Genomic DNA, 21,841 nt, shown 5'->3' with positions numbered 1-21,841 from the left:
GTGTGAACACAGTTTTCCATTCACTTAGATAAATATCTAGGACAGGACTTCGTGGGCCATGAGATGATTGTATGTTTATCTTTATAAGAAATGGGCAATCTGCGATCCAGGGTGTGTGAACGTCCAAGTAGAATACTACTTTTGCATTCCCACCAGCAATGGGAATTCCTGTGGTTTCACATGCCTATCAACAGTTGGTGTTGTCAATTTTATTTTAAGCTTTAATTTTAGCAGTACTTGAGGGTGATAGGGAGAGAGAGAAAAAATTCTGGATATAAGTACTTTATCAAATATGAAATTTGCAAGTAATAGTTCCAAGTCTGTGGCTTGCCGTTTTACCACATTTACAGTGTCTTTTGCAAAGCAAACACTTTAAATTTTGTTAAAGTCAAATTTTAAAAATTCTTCTTTCATTGAGCATGCTTTTGCTATTGTATCTTAAAACTTACCACCAAAACCAAAGCCATGCAGCTTTTCTCTTATGTTTTTTTTCTAGAAGTTGTATGGTTTTGCATTTTACATTCAAATCTATAATCCACTATGAATTAATGTTTGTATATGGAAAAGGTATATATTGGTCATATTTGGGACATTTGCATATTAAATGTTCTAACACAATTAACTGAAAGGATTCTCTTTCTTTCCTAACATGACTTGTACCTATGCCAAAAGTCACTTGTCAATATATGTCTGAGTCAATTTCTCTATTCTTACTTTTGTTCCATTGATTGCCTATCCCAACGCCAATGCCACATTTTATTGTTTACTGTTGCGTTATAGTGTCTTAAAATCAAGTTATGTGAGTACTTTACCTTTGTTGTTTTGTTCGTTTTCCAGAATTTTGTTTTGTTTTTCCTTGCAGAATTTTTGTGATTATTATCGTTTCTTTGCCTTTCTATGTGAATTTTGATTCAGCTTGTTGTTATTTACAAGTAGACTTGCTGGAATTTTATTGAGATTGCGTTGCTCAAATCAGGGAAAATGGGAGAATGGACATTTTTGAAATATTGAGTCTCAAATCCATGAAACTGCATATTTCTTCATTTACTTAGATATTTTTTCTTTCTTTTCATCAGTGTTTTGTAGTTTTCAGCATGCGGACACTGCACTTATTTTGTTATATTTATACCTAATGCTTTATTTATTTTAGTACAATTTAGTGCCTTTTAAATAGTATTGTGTATATTTGAGGTTTACAACATGATGCTATGAAATATAGATAGTAAAATGGTTACAATGGTGAAACAGATTAACATATCTATTATCTCACATTCTCACATACTTTTTTGTGACAAAGGCAGCTAAAATCTACTTATTTAACAAAAATCCTTAACATGGTGCAATTTTATGAAGTTTGGCCCTCATGTTGTGCATCCCGTCTCCGGAACTGTTGTCCCACGTACCTTCTATGATATTTTGATTCCTTTGACCTACATCCCCCCATGTCCTCTTGCAACTGCCACTCGTGGAAACACTGTTACACACTCTGTCTCTGTGTGTTTGAGGGTTTTTAAAAAAATATCTCACATGTAAGTGAGATCATTCAATTGTTTTCTTTCTGTGTCTGGGTTATTTCACATAGGATCATGTCCTCCAGGCCCAGCCATGTTGTGCAAATGACATTTTTTTTTTAATTCAAATTCCAAATGTTCATTATTACAGGTAGAAACATTTTTAATTTTCATGTAAGTTGTTTCCTTTTGGGCATAGAGATGTTTGTAATATTAATGATTTTAGGTGTTTCCTGATTTCTATTAAGCACTTAGTACTCTACATTTCCCTCAAAGCACTGCTTAGCTGCATCCTGATAATTTTGATATATTGTATTTTAATTTTTATTTGATTAAAAATATTTTTAGTTTAGTGTAAGACTTCAGTTTTGACCCATCATTCATTTAGAAGTGTGTTGTTTATTTGCCATATATTCAGGGATTTTCTAGATATATTTTTGTTTATTTTCAGTTAATTTCATTATGGTCTCAGAACATACTTTGCTTGTTTTCTACTCTCTTATCATGTTTAAGATTTAGTCTATGGCACAGACTATCAGCTATCTTGGTAAATCTTTCCATTTAAAGATATACCTTGCTGCTGTTTGGAGGAATTTTCTATAAATGCCAATAATAATTAGTTAATAGCATTTATGGAATAAAAATAGGACATAAGATTAGTGATCTTCCATTTGGCAAAGTTTTCCTAAAGAGGACACAAGAAATTATGCATTATAAATTTAAAAAAATGAAAATTATAATCTTTTATTCTTCAAAATACATCATTAAAATCATTTAATAGACTGAAAGGAAGTATTTCCAAAATAAATATCTGACAAAGAGCTTTTGTTCTGAATATATAAATAATTTACAATGCAATAGTAAGCAAACAAACAACTCAGTACATTTGTGGACTGAGTTGGACAAAAATTTTAATGGATATTTTAACAACAACAACAAGAACAAGAAAAGATGCACAAATGGCAAATAAGCAACGGAAAAGATGCTCAGCAGTACTAGTCTTTAGGGAAAAGGAGGTTAAAACCACAAGAGCAATACCATTGCACACCTGTGAGAATATCTAGTATTTAAAAGTGTGACCATAGCAAACGCTGGTGAGGATGGAGAGCAATTTCAACTCTTATACACTTCAGCTGAGAAGGTAAACTGTTTTGGAAAACAGTGTGGTCAATTTATAAAACATTAAACATTCACCTGCCATATGTCTCAGATATTCTACTCCTAGAATTAATACATTTGAGACCCAAATTTTTGGATACAAATACTCATATCACTTTTTATTTTTAATAACCAAAACCTGAAAATAATATAAATGTCCATTAGCAGGTAAATGGGTAGGTAAATTGTGCTGTGCTCATGCAACGGGCAACGACTCAGCCATAAAAAGGAACAAGCTACTGGGGGACGCAGTGAGTGGATGATGCACCCAAAATTATTAGGTGAAATTAAAGCAGCCAGGTTAAAAGTAAGAAAGAGCATGCACTGTAAGACTCCATTTACATGAAATTCTGGAAAATGAAAACTATTTTACAGTGGCAGAAATCAAACTGACAGTTGCCTCAGGACAGGAATGGAGGGAGGAATGGACACCAAGGAACATGAGGAAGCCTTTTGGTTACAGAAACACATGTTTTCTTGGGAAATCAATATGTCACTGTATCAGTATTCATCAATACATGCAACTTATTTTACAGCAATCATACCTCATTAAACATAAGATGAAATAAAGACATTTCAAGTCACAGAAGAGTTGATCAATTTCCTGCCACAGAATGACATTAGAAATAAACAGTAAAAGAAGTTTCTTGAGCTGAAAGAAAAGTCCAGAAGATCCTACAGGTAAGCAGAGATCATCAGGAAGGAATGAAGCACTCCAGAAACTGTAAAAATAACAAAAACTGTTTAAAACAACAACTATAAAAATGTAGTGCAAGTTTTATAAGGTGTGCATAAGCAAAATTTCATATTAGTGCAAAATGGAGTTAACTATTGGAAGCTTCTTGTGTTTTCAGAGAAATATTAAAATTACTGCTTTAAACATTAAGCTACTCAAAGATGCTTAGGGTAGTTGCTAAGAGAATAATAAAATAATGTATTAAAATATAATGAAAAAGAAAAATCAGTGTGTGAAAATACTTGATTTATCTGAAAGAAATTAAGAAAAATGGAACAAAGAAATAAAAACAGACAAGACAAATAGAATACTAGGATGGTAGACTTAAACACATTTATTTTAGTAATTAAATGTATAAAACTGAACAATCTAATTAGAAGACAAAGATGGTCTGTATGAAAAACCAAGAACCCAACAATATGAAATTTGCAGGAGGCACATTTTAGATAAAATCATACAGACAGGCTGAAGATAAATGTCCATAGAGTGGGAGTCATGGACACTTTGTGTTTAAGAGGCAGCTGAGGTAGCTACAGTACTACGAGATGGTTGATTTTAATTAAGGCAAAAATATTCCTAAAGATAAAAGCTACATTTCATAAAAACAGGAAGATACAAAACTCATAAATGTGTGTATGTGGCTAATAACATTGCTACACATGTATAGAAAATAAAAAAGACCTAACTAGGCAGAAGAAGAGAAATATCCAAAAGCATAGTTGAGGGTTTTAACACCTGTTTCAGAAGCTGAGAGAATAAACAAACCAAAAAGAAAAAAAAAGTATAAAAATAGCCTTTGAGGGACACAACTAAATGTTCCTAATTGGTGTATACAGAACACTGCACCCAACAATTGCAGTATAAACTCTTTATCAAGGGAACAAGGAACATTTATCAAAACAGACTGGACCATAAAACACATCTCAACAAATTAAAAATAAAAAGATATGTCAAATCACACAAACTATGTTTTCCTGTGCAACACAATCACACTGTAACACAACAGAAAGATGACCGAAATAATCGCACAAAACACTTGCACGTCGTTACGCATAGAAGAAGCACGATGGATATTGAAAATGTTTTGAATTGAAAAATAATAAGTGTCGTATCAAAACATGAGGGACGAAGCTAGAGCAGGTGCTTAGAGAAAACTGTATGGCTTTAGTTGCATATATTTAATAGGAAGAAAGTTTTGGAATAAAGGCTCAGAGCTTCTGCCCCCAGAAACTAGGAAAAGAACTGCAAATTAAACCGAAAGATATAAGGAAGGAAATGATAAACTAAGTTGGAAAACTAAGAATTTTCTGGTTTGAGCAGGTAATCGTTTGATTTTTCATTGCTCCAATTAAAAAGCAACCAAAATTCTTTTTTAATAGTTCGAATTAAAAAGCAGCCCAAACTCTTTTTAACTCACACACTTACACGTTCCAGGCATCGTGTCGAGCTTGCAAGAAATATCAAGCACAGTCTATCTGAGGAGTCAAAACGAACCCATTAAAGCTTCAATAACAGCACAAGAGAGTAAGGGATACGAGAGTTTCCACAAGGTGATTTAAAGAAAACCGTAAATCCTGTTGTGAACCATCCGACATTGCAGACGGGGTGTGTGAGCACAGCCGGGCTGGTGAGGGGCGGCTCCCGCCTCGCTTTGCCAGGGCCGCTCTTGGGACAGTGAGAGGGTCTGGCTGTGCTGCCATCTGTCCTGTCGGGAACAGGTCTGATACGTCCACCCACGAACTGTTGGCTTCTTCTCTATTTTTAAAAGCTAAAGCAATTTCTTTGATCTTCCTACCGCCACACCCCTGCTTCAGGATGGGGAAGGTAAAAGTTGCTCTCCCCACTGTAAAGATGAAGAAAGTGGGATGTGGAAAGGTGATAACCCTGCACACAGCACAGTCAGAGTCAAGACTCAGGACAATCTCCAACCCGGCTCCTGTCCCCTTACAGCAATGGCACTTGGAGCTCAGAAAGAGGTGAGGAAGCTGCCGCCTGGAGACCATTCAGAGGCAGCCGTGGAAAATCCCGGCTTGAGCTAGACTGGGCAGCGGGGGAGCACAGGCAGCTGCACGCGGGACAGAAGGCGCAGGCCGGGCCAGCGGGGGAGCACACGCAGCTGCACGCGGGACAGAAGGCGCAGGCCGGGCCAGCGGGGGAGCACACGCAGCTGCACGCGGGACAGAAGGCGCAGGCCGGGCCATTAGGGGAGCACACGCAGCTGCACGCGGGACAGAAGGCGCAGGCCGGGCCAGCGGGGGAGCACACGCAGCTGCACGCGGGACAGAAGGCGCAGGCCGGGCCAGCGGGGGAGCACACGCAGCTGCACGCGGGACAGAAGGCGCAGGCCGGGCCAGCGGGGAGCACACGCAGCTGCACGCGGGACAGAAGGCGCAGGCCGGGCCAGCGGGGAGCACAGCGCCTGCAGCTGCAGCGGGACAGAAGGCGCAGGCCGGGCCATTAGGGGAGCACACGCAGCTGCACGCGGGACAGAAGGCGCAGGCCGGGCCAGCGGGGGAGCACACGCAGCTGCACGCGGGACAGAAGGCGCAGGCCGGGCCATTAGGGGAGCACACGCAGCTGCACGCGGGACAGAAGGCCCACGCATCTCAAGATGTGCACAGGCATTCTGTGTCTTCCTTCATAAAGTCACTAACTAGGTAAATCTGTCACGTTTAGTCATCACCAGCTGCATCGGTGTTGCAGAGTTTGGCCCACATACGTGTTCTATCACCCGGGAGACTTGGATACAGATGCTAGCTCAGTCGTGGCAACTTCACACTGCAGGATTGAAATCACAGGGGTTCTTCACAGAAGGGTGCAGAGGTGTGGGTGTGAGCAAGGCCAAGAGACCGGAGCCACGGCCTCCAGGGCTGCACAGCCTGTGAAACTGACTCTGGCCATTTTTGCTTAGGCCAGCAATAACCTCCCCCAGCAGAGAGACATCAATTTTGTTTTAATATGCCATAAATCTTTTGTTATTCCTGACTGGTGACTAGACATGGATTCTTGCCATATTATATGCCATATTGCAAATAACAATAAATAACCAGGCTCTATCACTGTGGTGAAATGCAAATCCTAGATTTAAAACTGTTTTTCAACATAAAGTCATGGGAATGGAAGTTCAAGCGCCAAAACAAAGTTATATAACAGGAATAATAAATTAAAGATGTCAAGCAGCAGATGCAGAGAGAGAAAGCACACACACTCACTTACGCCTGCTGGAGCCACAAAAGCTAAGGCCGCTGCCACGGTTTATTTAAAATGTATAAGCACCCATAACTCCCAAACCTGGCAAATCACTGCTTAGGCATTTTGACAAGCATTTAGATAAGCAGAAAGAATTAGCTGTAGTTCTTTTTTTTTTTTTATAACTGGCTCAACAAACAAAAGAAAAATACTGAAAGTGTTTCACAGCTGAGGCTGCAGGAATTAGGGCAGTAACAATGCTCACAATTGTCAGGTTCTGTGACTTAGAGGAATATTAACACTGTGAAAGCAATCCGTGGACTAAGCGCCAAGAAATATGCAGTAACTTTCACTGCTCCTTGGCTCTAATACATACAGCTCATAGCTGCTTTGAAGGGATGTATTCCTTATTTTCATGTTTCATGAAATTTTATAATGGTTAAATTTTTCTAATCCCTGCCCTGACATTACTGGCAGTTTGATCTTGGGCAATTTAGTTCCTTTCTCAAAGCCTCTCCTTACTGATTTCTAAGATGAAATAATACTGTCCACCTTATAAAAATACCATGAACATTTATAGAAACGATGCATTTAACACCATCTTGGTATGGGGCTTTCCAGTTAGAAGATCTTTACCAATTCAGCTTTTATTGTTTACAGTTTATGGTGTCATGTATGATCTGCTTTCTTCTTTAGCTACTCAGTTTTGTTAAGTTATAAATTATGCTTTTCTATATGAAGTAAGCCAGGATAAAGGGAATCCAGAGCATTGCAGTGGGAAGTGGATATTTTCTAACTTTAAAGAAAATGACCAGACTTGGGAGTGAGGGTGTGATCTGATGTGGGGTCCTGATTAGGAAAAGGAGCCAGGCTAGGGGGAGCAGGGAAAGCAAAAAGACAAAGCAGATAAACTACAAATCTGCCTTTCTTCATGGTCCAGGACACACAGCCCTCCTGTGCAAACAGCCCATCTAACACACAATCTCCCTATGTCTGACTTACCAGCAGACACCTCAGCTGATAGAAAAATGCAAGTTCGCTCACTGCAATCTTAGTGTTACCAGTACTGCACATATCCCTCTCCAGCACAAGCACCATCCTATAAAATACCCAGCAAGCTTTTGTCTCCTGGAACTCAGCTCCTTTCTTGCTGATCGGCCCATTGCATCCTTGCAACGTATTTTCATACTTTCTTTAACAAGTCCACCTTTCTTTACCTTGTAGGTAAAGGTAAACTGCCTTTGTAAATCCCTTTACTGTATGCACCACTGCCCCCAGTTAGTCACTGTGCACAACACTCGATCCTTCTGTTTAGGAAGCCTGGAGAGTGATGCACACGGATGTCTGGAAGCACATTCCAGGTAGAAATGATGGCAACTTCAAATTCATGCTTGTTGTTAAAGTGATAGGAAAGAGGACCACCTGGCCAGGCCACGAAAACAACAGGGAGGTGCACAGCAAGAAAATAAGTGCCCTAGCAGGAAGCAGATGGCACTTTCAAAAGAGAAGTATGGAGGTGTGATCAGTTAAGCAAACCATTCCAAACCCTTGGCCTGAAGCAAGGCGAGGTATAACCATGGAGCCCCGCAAGAGCCTGGGCTGTAGGGAGCCCACTGGACAGGATCTGTGGACACACAGAAGAGCAGCCCTTAGCAACACCTGGCCGAGGAGAAGGGAGAAAGAGAGACTTCCCCAGCTTCACCTTCTCCCACATCCCGACTTCCTCCTGGTGTTTCCAGTTCCAAACTCAGCTGAAAACAGAAAGCAAGGAGCCTGCACCTAAAGGTCATGAGGTTCAGCCTCCTGGTATGTAGCAGTGGGGAAAAATGGAGAGCTCTCTGAGACTGGCAGGCAGGACACGCCCAGCATTAGATAGAGAAGGAGAGGTTGTGGGGTGTATTACACGAGATCTTGAAAACCCTGCAAGAGATTTCACCCTGATGGAGTGGGAAGCCATAGGAGACACAGTCAGGAGAGGGACTGCATCCAACTCAGACTTAACAAGGGCCTTCTGGCTGATGTGTTGAAAAGGGCAGAAGAGAGAAACGGGTGAAGCAGGATCACGTTAGGAGGCTGCTACCTTCATCAAATGAGAGGGACAACAGCCTAAGAAGATGGCTAGCTGGAATAATGCAAAGGAGAGGTTAGATTCTTGATATGTTCTGACGGTAGCACCAACTGGACTTGCTGATGATTGGATCTGAGTAAAGAGAGGCATCAGAAGACGACTCCAGGATCTCTGATCGGAGTAGCTGGAAGGGAGAAGTCATCACTAACAAATGTGAGGGATCTGCAGGAGGAACTGGTGTGCAGAGAAGATGGAAAGTGGTTCGGATATGTTGAGTTTGAGCTGTTTACATAGCAAAATAGAGACTTCAATGAGGCAAGCTGATGCAAGCCTGAAGTTCAAGAAAGAGGTTAAGTGTCAATATATTAATTTAGGAATAATCAGCAAGACGGAACCTAGAGTCCTACAATCAGGAGCACATATGCATGTCCGTAAGTGTGTACGCCCAGGACAACGTCAGCTCTACATAAATCTTTGGTATTATTCTTATTTTTAATTCTTCTTCTTTCCCTTCAGTATACTTGATTAGGATTTATACACTATTTTTTGTTTTGCTAAAATAAACCTTGACATTCTGTGAGACTATAGCTTTAGCAGAATTTCTGACCTGTTCAAGCTGATATAGACCTGTTTCTTCCTGCTCATACCAATAACTACAACTAGAAACTCTGAAAATAATGCAAGAAACAACCAAAGGAGAACTCTGAATGGTGGCTGGATAAAGATGAAATGGTTTGGTACCTAAGGACTAAAAAAGAAGAAAACATGAGCCCAGTGGCAGGGCATCTGATGTACCCCTACCCATATGAGAAGGAGACCCAGAGGCATCATTTCCAGACCCCCGACCAATGGCAGAACCAAGTCCAGGTAGATGTGCAAGTGATAAACATCATTATTACAGACATTTTCTCAGGCTGTTATCTTTTTATCTTGGATGCTTTTCCTTAGAGATGCTTTACAATGGAATGTTGTTCCAATCTGTGGATCACTGATTTTCCATGCCTTGGTGGTTTTAAAAACTTTGGTCGTATTTAGACATGCTTTTCTCATTGCACAGATTAACTGAGTTAATGTGTGCACAACTAACGCGGGAAGGATGATTTGAGCCAAATCCCACAGTGCAACACACACCTGTAGGTAATGAAAACAAAGAAAAAACATCTTGAAATTGGCCAGAAAGAAACCCATTACCTATAGGTGAACAGCAGTTAAAATATAAAGGATTTATCATCTGAAATAATGAAAGCCAGAAAGAAGCAGCCCAATATTTTTTTCTTGTTTTTCCCATACCATTTAACTGCTGAATGAAAAGAACTTTCAACTCCAAATAAAGACATACTCAGATGAAAGAAAAGTAGAAAGAAAATTGTTGCCCACAGAAACAGAGATAAACCCTAACATATCAATAATTATATAAAATGTAAATGGCCTAAATACATCAATCAAAATACACAGATTGGCAGAATGGATAAAGAAAATACCACTCACCTATATGCACTTTATTAGAAACTCACTTCAAATTCAATTATACGGCTAGTTTGAAAGTAGGAGGATGAACAAAGATAGACCATGCAGCATTAATCTAAAAATCAGAAGTGACTCTATTAATATCTAATAAAGTCAACTTCAGAGCAAAGAAAATTACTAGAGACAAAGAGGGACAGTACAAAAATGATGAAAAGATAAATCTACCAGTAAGTTATAATAATTCTAAATGTATATGCACCAAACAACAGCGCCTTAAAATACATGAATCAACAACTGAAAGGAGAAATAGATAAATCAAACATTATGGTTGTAGATTTTAATACCTCTCTCTCAGCAACTGAAAAATAAGCAGAAAAACAGCCAGGATATATAGGATCTGAATAACACAATCAATTAACAGTATCTAATTGACATAAGCAATACATTCCATATGACAACAGCAGTATATGCATGTTTACAGGTGTCCACGGAACATTCACTAAGATAGATCACATCCTGAGTCATAAAACAAACCTCAATACATTTAAAAATTGTAGTCATATAGTCTATTATCTGACATAATGAAAGCGAACTAGAAATCAATAACTAAAAATCAACAGGAAAATCTTTAAACATAAGGAAATTAAGCAATAGACTTTTAAATAATCCATGTGTCAAGAAAAAGTCTCCAAAAGTTTAAAAAATACATAGAATAGAATGAAAATGAAAATACAGTATTTCAAAATATGTGCAACAGAGCTAAAGCAGTGCCAAGAGGGAAATCTATACCATGAATTGCTTATACTACAAAACAGTAAAAGTCTCAAATCAATTATCTAAGTGAGTGCCTTAAAAAAGTAGAAAAGTAGAACAAAATAAACTAAAATCAAGTAGATAGAAGGAAATAGTAGGGAGCAAAATCTGTGAAACTGAAATAGAAATTTAATAGAGAAAATTAACAAAACCTAAAGCTGTTTCTTCAAAAAAAATCAACAAAGTTAATAGACTAGCAATACTGGCAAAAGAAAAAAGAGAAGATACAAACCAGAAATATCAGGAGTGAAATAAATGATATCACTACAGATCCTACCATGATCTAAATAAAGGAGTGCAACAACCAATTTATGTTCATAAATTTGACACTTGGAAGAAATAAACCAATTCCTTGAAAATCACAAACTGAAAAATCTCAACCAAGATGAAATAGATAATTGGAAGAGTTTTATAAACATTAAAGACATTGAAGCCTAACTAAACATCTCCCAAAAAGAGATTGTCAGGCCCACATGACTTCACTGGAGGATTCTAACAGACATTTAAAGAAGAGCTACCAGCAATTTTATACAACCTCTTCCAGAAAATAAAAGAGGGGAAAATTTTTCAACTTATTTTATAAGCTCGGAATTATCCTGATACCAAGACCACCAAAGAAAATACAGGAAAAGAAGTCTATAACTTAAACCCTTTCAAGAGGAAGACTAGACTTTGGCATTAGGAAATTTTAATTTCACTAACCATTCTTCCAATTTATTTGCAATTGTTTCCTTGTATTTTAGTTGCATATCTTTTAAAATCCCAAGATATATTATTATTTTATTATTATTTATATCATTATGGTTGTTTACATTTAGTCACGTAATTATCACTCTCTTTTCTCTTAATTGTTTTTAGGATTATTTTTCTCCTTACTGAAATCCTTCAAAATAATCATTTAGCTCTATATTTAATAATAATGTTCTCCCTATAGGTGACTCAGTTTTTTGTTATCTAAAATGTCTTTATATTGCTATAATTCTTGAAGCTAATTTTGCTAGGTACACCATCTTCAGTTAGTACTTCTTTTCTTACAGTGCTTGGAAAAGGTCATTCTTCTGTCTCCTAATTCTCATTGTTTCTGTTCACAAATCTTCAGGCAGTTGAATTATTTCATTAGAGATGTTTCTCATGTCTCTGTAGCTGCATTTAAGATCTTCTCTTTGTTTTTGCTGTTCTGAAGTTTTATTAGAATATGCATAAGTGTGGATTTTATTTTCTTAGTATTAGTTCTTCCATAATATGGCTTTCACGCCATTCCCTTTACTCTTTCCTCTGTGGCACAGCTTAAACTTAAGCTAGAGTTTTTCAATCGACTTTTTATATATCTTAACCTCTTTTATATTTACCATCTCATTATATTTCTGGGTATCTCTGTGTAATTTCTTCAGAGAAATCTTCTATTTTACTTCTCTCATCATTCATTTTAACAACTATTGAGTTTTTAATTCACTGATTTTTTTTTAATTTCTAAAAGTTATCTATTCTAATTATGTCTGGTTATTTTTAATAGTCTCTTTCCTTGGGCTCCTTTTTGGTCTGGTTTCTGTGACTCGTGCCCCTTTTTCAGGTTTTTCTGGTAATTTTTAATTGTGAGCTTCTTTGTGGTTCACCTTGCTACACAGACATACAAAATGGGCCGAAGAAATGCTCTTCTTCAGAGAGGATTTGCATTTGCTTCTGTTAGAAACCAGGGAATACTGTTAGTTTAGGAGCACTCTGAGCGCTATGAATCTTCAAGGAGCTCTGACATAAGTCTCTGGTGCTAGGACGTGCAGGGTAGTGGCCATCTTAACTCGAGCTCCAGCTGGGCTCATACACATCCAAATGTATCTGAAGATTGATGGGAGACGCCTGCTAAAATCTTGCTTGAAAAAGAATCTAGGAGCCTCCTGGGAAAGAACTTATCCCAAAGGAAATGAAAGCAGGAGTGATAACTGCCAGTCAGTGGGTCTAGGTGGTCAGGGGTGGAGGATTGTCAGGGGAGAGGGCTGTCATCCGCCCATCTCCCCTTGTCCAGCCCCAGCTGGCCCCTGCATGCCTCTCGTGGAAGTGGAAGTGCAGCAGGATCCAGGCCTGGGCAGCTGTGACGCAGATTGCGTTCTTGCAGGTGTTAAAACTGTGCATCTGGATATACAGCTTCGACGGCCTCTGCTGTCACCCCAGAGGTTCAGTCACGACTCCAGCTCTCACCCCTCAGTGAAGGTGTTGCTACACATGCTCAGTAGGACATCGAGCTTTTCAAGAGGACCTCAGATATCCTTCCACAGTGTAGATAAAAATACTCTGTCCGTGGTCAAGCCCTGCCACATAGTGGGAGCAGTACAATCTGGTGCTTTAGACCAGGGGTCAGCATATTTTTCCTTTAAAGGGCCAAAATATGTATTTTAGGCTTTGCGGTCTTGGTTGCAATTATTCAACTCAGTTGCTACAGCTTTGAAAGCAGCTACAGACAATGTCTATGTGAAGTGAATGCCTGTGGCTGTGTGCCAGTAAAACTATTGACAGAAACATTTGTGGGGTGGGCTGCAATGACCACAGGCACCAGCCCCTAGTTTAGGGGCAGATTCGGGAGCTGCCCTGCTGGGTTCACCCGATGCCTCCCAGTCTGTCGCTGTCCCGTGGGTGACTTTGGCGAGTTCCTTTGTTCCTCTGTGGCTCGGTGTCCCTGTTGGCAGAATGTGCTTAAGAGCTGCACCTGCTTCCTTGGGTTCTCCTGAGGTCTGAAGGGTGCAGGACAGTTGTGGTGAACAGCGTGCTGTGTCCAGTCCCATCAGTCCCTACGCCTGAGGTCTTAAGCAGCTCACTTCACTTCTCTGAATCTCAGCTTCTTCTGCATAATGAGGAAAACAACAGTAACTTTCTCAAAATTGTGGGGAAACCATAGCCACAGCACCTACTACTGTGCCTGGAATACAGATCTTTACACTCTCGTCACAAAGAATGGGAGGAGGAGGAGTGAGACCGCCGGGCACAGAGCTCAGGTGTGTTCCCGGAGAGGACGGACATGCCTGTGAGCTGAGGGAAAGCGAGGAACTGGTGGGGCGGTTGTGTGGGCTGCTGGGGTGTCTTGGCCTTCCCGGCCTAGGTCACAGGGCGGCATGTCTCAGCCAGCGGGAGGAGGCTTAGGCATCGCTTAGGAGCCTCTGTGCATCCATGTGGCCTTAGTGCTACTGGTGGGAGGCACACTCCTCTGGTCCCCAGGGCCCTGGATCTGACCCACAGAAAGGCCATCCGGCACACAGCATGATGCAGGGTTTCTCTAAGGGATGAGGTGTCGGATGGAGACCGTGGGGTGCAGAGCTGCAAGAGCTGAGGGAGGACTGAGTGAGCAGGAGAACATGCACTCCAGACCCCTTGGCCAGCAGAAGGCACTGCCTCCTCGACAGCACACACAGCTGAGAATCAGGGACTGGGAGGAAAAGACATCACTTCAGGAACCACACGAGGCAGAGTCTGCACCTTGGGTGTTTCCACCATCCTCCATCCACCACAGGAAGGGGCACTGCTCACCCCAGACTCCATGAACCAGGTGTTCCCCACCGCCCTCCATCACAGGAGGGCTGACTGCACAGCTGACCCCGTGTACCTGGTGTTCCCACCACCTTCCATCACAGGAGGGCTGACTGCACACCCCAGACCCCGTGTACCTGGTGTTCCCACCATGCTCCATCACAGGAGGGCTGACTGCACAGCTGACCCTGTGTACCTGGTGATCCCACCATGCTCCATCACAGGAGGGCTGACTGCACACCTGACCCCGTGTACCTGGTGTTCCCACCATCTTCCATCACAGGAGGGCTGACTGCACACCTGACCCCGTGTACCTGGTGCTCTTACCATGCTCCATCACAGGAAAAATGGGTTATATTTTAAACTGCATAGAAAAAAGGGATTTTAAAATGTACTCCAACCCCTAAGGGAAGCCTTTCGATAAATATCAATTTAGTTCTAAGCTCAATACGGGGGCTCTGTAGTCCCTGTACCTCCAAACTCTGTAAAATGTGTGCTTCTGCTTCTCCAATGGCACCAACACTTGAGAGGCCATCCGGGCACAAGTGTACAGCCTTGGTTTCCTCTGATAGTGCCTGACCCAGAGAGACGAGGGAGGCAAGAGACGTCTCCACTCTGATGTCCAGCCAGGCAGCCTTCTGCTCTGGAATCTGGGGAATTGTCCCATGCAGATAGGAGTTATGGCTCCATAGCTAGTTGGCTCAAACCGTTTCCAAGCCTGTGTGAGACAGTCATCTTGCAGAGGGCCAAGATGTCTTAAACTCCCATACAGTCTGGGCTTTTATTGTTAGCATGACCTTGTCTCTTTATTTACAGGTTAATGAGGCATCCTGGGTTATCCTGATGCTGTGATTTTATAAGTGTGTGTGTGTGTGTGTGTGTTAGAACCCTTACTTCAAACACAAATGGAAGCCCAATGTATAAACACAGATCCAGTACCCTGCTTCCCTCTCTCCTTGCTGTTCCTCCCTCCACCCTCTTCAGTGGCTCTCAGAGGAGCAGTGTGTAAGGCACAGGGTCTCTTGACCATGGATGGGAACCATGACCCCAGCATGATATTATCCACTGGACATCACCAATGGCAGCCACAGGAAGTGTCAGGGCATCCCTGTTACGCCCAGTGGGATCTGCCCACAGCTTCAACTCCAAATATTAAGTGTGTCTTCTCATCCAGTGGGGTTTAAATTGCATTTCTGTAACCACAAATATATAACAAACCTGCAAAGACAACTCAAAAAGGGATAGAGACTGAGACAAAGAGAAAACCAGAACAGCACAGAGCCACCTTCTTCAGGGAAAACTGCAGAAAAGAAAAGGTTCCCGATCATGAAACTGATTACAAAGCTGCTCCTTCAACACCACACTTGGAAAGTGTGCAGGAGCCATCGCCAAGGACGTTCTGTAATTTCTGGTAAGAGAAATAGCAGGCAAAACAGCCCAAACCGTAAATACCAGATACATGCTATTACAGCTACTTTCTGACACATGTATGCGTCATTGAGATGGGCACAGCATAGGTGGGTATTAAACAGGGTGGGTGCATTGGACACCATTGAGATGGACATGTCATAGGTGGGTATTAAGTAGGGTGGGTGCATTGGATACAGTTCTGATTCCACTGTGCATGTGAGTGCATTGGATACAGTGCTGATTCCACTGTGCATGTGAGTGCATTGGGTACAGTTCTGATTCCACCGTGCATGTGGGTGCATTGGATACAGTGCTGATTCCACTGTGCATGTGGGTGCATTGGGTACAGTTCTGATTCCACTGCACATGACCCATCAAGGCTTGAGGCACAGAATTCTTCCACACATTTTTCATGAGAAACCTAGACTAAGTGGATTATGCCCAATTACCACAAATATGTGCTTCACAGGAACATGTTTAAGTGGCACAAATACCAAGCTAAGTAGTGCCTTCCTGCGGTGTTTATAGGAATGGGGTCAAAACAGGCTGGACTGCACTGCAGAGGACCAACACGAGTGACAGCAGTCAACTCACACACGAAAAGCAGTTCACACATTTTATTTATTAATAGTGGTCTCCTAATGCTGCGTGTGTTTACTTTTCAGGAGAACTTTTCCATGGCTTTCCCACACTCCCTGAGAGCATGAGCTAGGTGTTTCTTCTTTGCGAGCTGCACACCTGGTGGAGAGGACATAGCAGGCACCCAGTAAATGTGGATCAGACGCCCCATGAGAGGATCCAACCCATCAGCACTGATGATGATTTAGGCTCTGTCACTGGAAGTTTGTAAAACCCCAGTTTTAATGAAATCTTGGGTTTCTCCTGAATGAAATGGGTGAAAGCCTGAATCCACCAAGACCATTGGTCAAAGCTAAACAAGGACAGGAGCCCTGAGTTTAGTTGTAAATAGTGGAGAACACTCTCCTGGGATAAAGGGCGGAGAGAAAAATGAGACCACAAGGGAAGAACGTGTGGAAAGCGTTGTTGCCACCTCTGCTTCTCTTCATGCTGGTCTCTCCACATTCTGCTCATTAACAGACCTTCCTTCACCACTGCTGGGTGCTTCATCCTCAGGGTCACTCACAGAGGCTGCCGGCTGTACCAGGCACCAGGCAAGGATCCCTAGGGTCAGTCACAGAGGTTGCCAGCTGCAGCCGGGCACCAGGCAAGGAAGAGCTGCTGGCCAAAGACCCTGGCACTCAGCAGTGAACGGCTCCCACTGACGGCTGGGTCTCCACCTCCTTTGTTATAACTCTGTCAGTCACATGGGAATTTAGAATGAAAGGAAAACTACCAGCAGGATGAGAGGTTAGAATGGCTTCTCAGGATTGATTGATTTTGCCTTGAACCTATAAAAGGTCATTTTAATGCCAGGTCACTTAACTCTTCTGGAGGATGGTCAAACTCTCTGCGAGATCTGGACAGGAGAGTGAGAATAATACTGTCCACTCAGGTCACGTCGACATTTACCAAGTGAGAAGTAGCCTCCTGCTTCTCAGTAGGGAACACACGTTTAACTCTTCACTAGGCAAATCACACCCGAGTGAAATGTGGCTCTGTGTCTTGGGCCCCTGGTGTCTCGCATCAGTTTGTGACACTCTCCCACAGCTGCACCTTTGCCAACCCTCTCTTACAGCAGAGGTGAGACAGCTGTTTTCGTGTGATGGGTTTATTAACAAAGAAGTGAACCCGTCCCGCGTCACGTGTGGACGTGTCCGGCATCCTGGGGCCCAGCAGCTGTGGGCATAAGCCCTCCTGATCCTCAGCTTTAATGAGTACAAGTCCCATCACGAGTTTCTCAGCAGCCAGTTAGGGATTTTCTCTTTTCCTCCAACAAACCAGATATTATCGAATCATAAGATGACAAGATATGTTAGAATTTTCATGCAGTTACATGAGAACTTTTTAACCAGTTGGCTTATAAAATAATCTATTTTAAAATCCAGACTTTTTAAAATATAAAGCTTGGCTTTATATCCTGTTTAGTGGATGCAAAGGATCTTAGTTACTGGCTTTCTTTTAGAAAATATTTAGTGTATGTTGGGAACAAAAGCAGCTCCTGAGTCAGACGGACCTGGTGTAAAGCACAGCCCTGCCACTGACTAACTGCACATCAGACAACTTAGTTGAATACTGAGCTTCAATTTTCCTATGTGCAAAAAGGAGATAACAAAGTCTACCTTAGAGAAGCATTTCTTATGTTCTGAACAGATGTTTCATTTTACTATAATCCAGAAGATCTTAATTCGGAACTGAGAATCAGAATTACCTGGAGCACTTGTAAAAATGCAGAATCTTTAATTTCCTTACAAACCTGAGTTTTTAAAGAGGAAATGAATGTAAGCAAAAAAATATTTTCAGAGTAAGTGGGCCGGGAGCAGTGGCTCACGCCTGTAATCCCAGCGCTCTGGGAGGCTGAGGCGGGTGGATAGCTTGAGTCCAGGAGGTTGAGGCTACAGTGAGCTGTGATTGCACCACATTCTAGCCTGGGCGACAAAGCCAGATTCTGTCATCTTAAAGTAAAAAGAATAAATAAACTTGTAAAGAAGTGTTCAGCCTTATTATCAAGATGTTGAGGTACCATTTTATCTTTTTGTTTTTGAGATAGTCTTGCTCTGTTGCCCAGGCTGGAGCACAGTGGTGCAATCTCGGCTCACTGCAACCTCTGCCTCCCGTTTTGAAGCAATTCTTCTGCCTCAGCCTCCCCAACAGCTCAGACTACAGGCGCACACCTCCACGCCTCGGTAATTTTTGTATTTTTAGTAGAGACGGGGTTTCACCATGTTGGGCAAGCTGGTCTAGAACTCCTGACCTCATGTGATCCACCTGCCTCGGCCTCCCAAAGTGCTGAGATTACAGGCGTGAGCCACCGTGCCCAGTTCTACTTTATCTTAAAAAAGTCACTGTATTGTAGTAACCAACACTGTTGCAATCTGGTAGACATCCGTGTTAAGTTCTTTTGATGATTTTAGCAAATTGGACTTTCCAGCATTTAACTTCAGACATCTCTTCAGTCCTGGCCCTGCCAGAGGCCAGCTGCTCAGGTGGCCAGCCCCACTACTGGGGAACGAGTGAGGTGCCCACAGAGAGGGTGTCTCGGGTACTGGATGGGGAATGCATCTGTACTGCCAGGCGTGCAGTAGGCATGCAGTGAGTCATGATTTAATTACAGGATTATTTAAACTGAAGTTTCCAAATCCTTCCAAAACGCCCCTCCCCACTTGCTCAGGCTCAGCTCAGGCTCAGCTCTCTAAGGGCTGAGGAGGTAAGAAACGAAAATGACACTGATAGCCTGGACCCTATCTCCACACTGTGCGGCAGGTCTCAGGACTCCGGAGATGACTTTTCCGGAGAGAAATCACGTTCTTCCCAAACTTCTGATCCCTCAACATCACTACATGTATGATTCCTATCAAAGCAATGTCCTGACTGAAATTCCTTATGTCTTTTTAAACGTCTGGAACACTGTGATGTGGTTAACATTGGCTGCATCAAATGAAGGGTGCATCAGCCACTGTGTCAAATACATAGACAAAAACTCGTCAAACACGTTAAGACGTAAACACTGCAAAGGCTCTGAAAAAAGTGGAGAGACACAGAGCCAGATAAATAATAGTAGATACTTTTGAAAAATATGAGCTTGAAATTAAAAAGTAGTGCAGGCACAGACCCCCTCGCAAATCGCACGTGTGAGAGCTGGCGCCGGATTACTGTAGTTCCCAGGAACCTGTCCAAGCCCTCCAAATCATCTACACTAAAGAAGATAAGCCCAAGAAGGCAGCTAAGCGTTGGCCCTGTTTCTCTTCCTAGCTTCTTATTGCAGATTTTACTTTGGTGTTGGAATGCTTTTTCCTTTGTTATTCAGTTTTTATCAGGACCTGCCTCATTACAGGATCACACACTTTTTAATGAATCTGGGTTCATCTATATCCTGTTTCTTTCCTTCTTCATTTCATAAATGTTTGCATTAATACATATTCATTGGACACTTACTCTGTTTGGTTATTTCTTTAGCTCTTTGGGGGGAAAATGAATTAGACATAATCCCTGCCCTCAAGAAACTTCCAGTCGCCCACTCACAGGATCATCGACCTCTCTTCATTTTCATCTATGCGAAGATTTCCTCTTCCTTTGTCCTTCCTTGACACAATCTTCTTCCCTTCCCTCTGCCTCTAAGTCATGAGCATAAACTCTTTACTAGGCCTAGTCTTAGGCTGGAACCACAAGTTATTTTCTGTCTTGAAAACAAACAGGAAACAAACAAAAAAAACCCTCTAAATCAATAAATGACAAAGGGCTTCTATTCCTATCTGAAACGAAGAGAAAATACTATAAAGAAAGAATGCAAATTTACATTTTATATGTTTTTACTGCCAAATCAATTTGCCTGAATTCAAGGCAGAAACTGTGGTGTCTGAGTCTGTGTAACCCCTGGATTTTCAGAAAGAGGAAATGCTCTGCTGACAGCCAGATCTTGCTGTTCCTGAGGACCAGCCAGGCTCAGAGGGCAGCAGCGATGCTGAGCTGAGACCACACCGCAGCAGGGCCTGAAGCAGGAGGGAGGAAAACCCACCACACGTCAGACACCACCCTGCAGCCCCCTCGGACTAACAGGGACGCCTGCCACTTCATCCGTGGCCACGCACGCCCCACTCGAATCTCCCCTCTCAGGACGAAATATATGAAGGTATCTTCACCCATCAAGCATTGGCTCCTCTCTCCTTAATCTCTCCTCGAGATCACCTAGCACAAGCCCCTATCCTATCAGAAGTCCCTCTTAACTCCCCCTTATTGAAAGGGTTTCGTGGTTCATTTTAATTCCACTCTTACTTGTCTCAGAAAGTTAAATAAATTTAATTTTTTGGACACAAGTGTTTCTGGTGTCTGTGGATGAAGCATGTGAGTGTAATTGGAACCTGATAGCCAGTTTGCTATTGGGCAATACCATGATATCCAAATCTGTTTGGTTCTTGAGTTCAGACAGTGAAAGTGTTTGGCAAGCCAGGGGTGTCTGTCACCGTTCCTCCAATCTTTACACATCTAACCCCACTGCCTCCAGGATGCAACAACCAAAACAATTTCATGCCAACCTGATCACCGCTGCTTTTTGAGTTAGTGTCTTTCTTTCTGAAAGCAGTTGGAATTTTGTTCCTTCCCTCTGGCTCCCTAACTTCATTCTGGATGCTTTGAAATTCACAAGACTGTACACAGGCATGTGCTGTGACATGTACATACTGCCGGTCACTTACTGATCCCCGAAGGCCTGTGCCTTCCTTCAGCACCAGGGAGTGACCTCCTGAAGTATGCTGGGCACAGGCACCCTCGGTAAAAAACGTGAGACAGAGTTGAGAGCACCCGCTGGGGTGTCAGGTTGCCTGGTTTTAAATCCTGGCTCCATCACTAAGGACTGTGGGATCCAAGACCTCTTAGTTAAACGCGCCATGCCTCAGTTTCCCTATCTGTAGAAGGAAGATAACAGAACCAACCTAAGGTGTTTGGAGAAGTATACTTCTCAAGCACCTGGGAGCCACAAAGCCTTAACAGGTGTTAGTGGCTGATATTATCACCAGCTCCTTCATTCGTCTGTTTTCCCCGTTAGGAGCGTTTACGAGCTGGCTCGCCTCACGTCTCCCCTGCCTCACCTCACGTCTCCCCTGCCCCATCTTACATCTCCCCTGCCCCGTCTGCTGTCACTTTGTCCTTTGCATTCAGTTTTCAGACAGATCCTTGGCACCTTTTAATCCTCACCAAATATTCTTTATGACTATTAATGGAAATAAATGTTAAAAGTGTATACACAGAAAAGAAATATCTCCCTGGCTCAGAGTCTTTTTAGAGACGTGTTCCAGTAATCATTAAATGAGAAAATAACTGTATAACCACACATATTCTTCCAGAGACCAGGAAATGAGGAAC

General features: G+C 42.1%; 1 long non-coding RNA gene across 2 annotated transcripts in view; it reads left to right on the top strand.

The window, feature by feature from the left end:
- The window catches only part of LOC116476331 (uncharacterized), a 28,571-nt gene extending 7,894 nt beyond the window's left edge, over nt 1-20,677 (top strand). For both annotated transcript variants that reach the window (XR_009210897.1, XR_009210896.1), the window contains one exon: nt 20,369-20,677. This is a non-coding gene — a long non-coding RNA (uncharacterized LOC116476331). The remainder of the gene's footprint in view (nt 1-20,368) is intronic.
- The last annotated feature ends 1,164 nt before the right edge of the window (nt 20,678-21,841 follow it).

The sequence above is a fragment of the Hylobates moloch genome, unplaced genomic scaffold, assembly GCF_009828535.3.
Source record: "Hylobates moloch isolate HMO894 unplaced genomic scaffold, HMol_V3 SCAFFOLD_2, whole genome shotgun sequence".
In the NCBI taxonomy this organism is placed as follows: domain Eukaryota; kingdom Metazoa; phylum Chordata; class Mammalia; order Primates; family Hylobatidae; genus Hylobates; species Hylobates moloch.
This window is presented reverse-complemented; position numbering and strand designations above follow the sequence as displayed.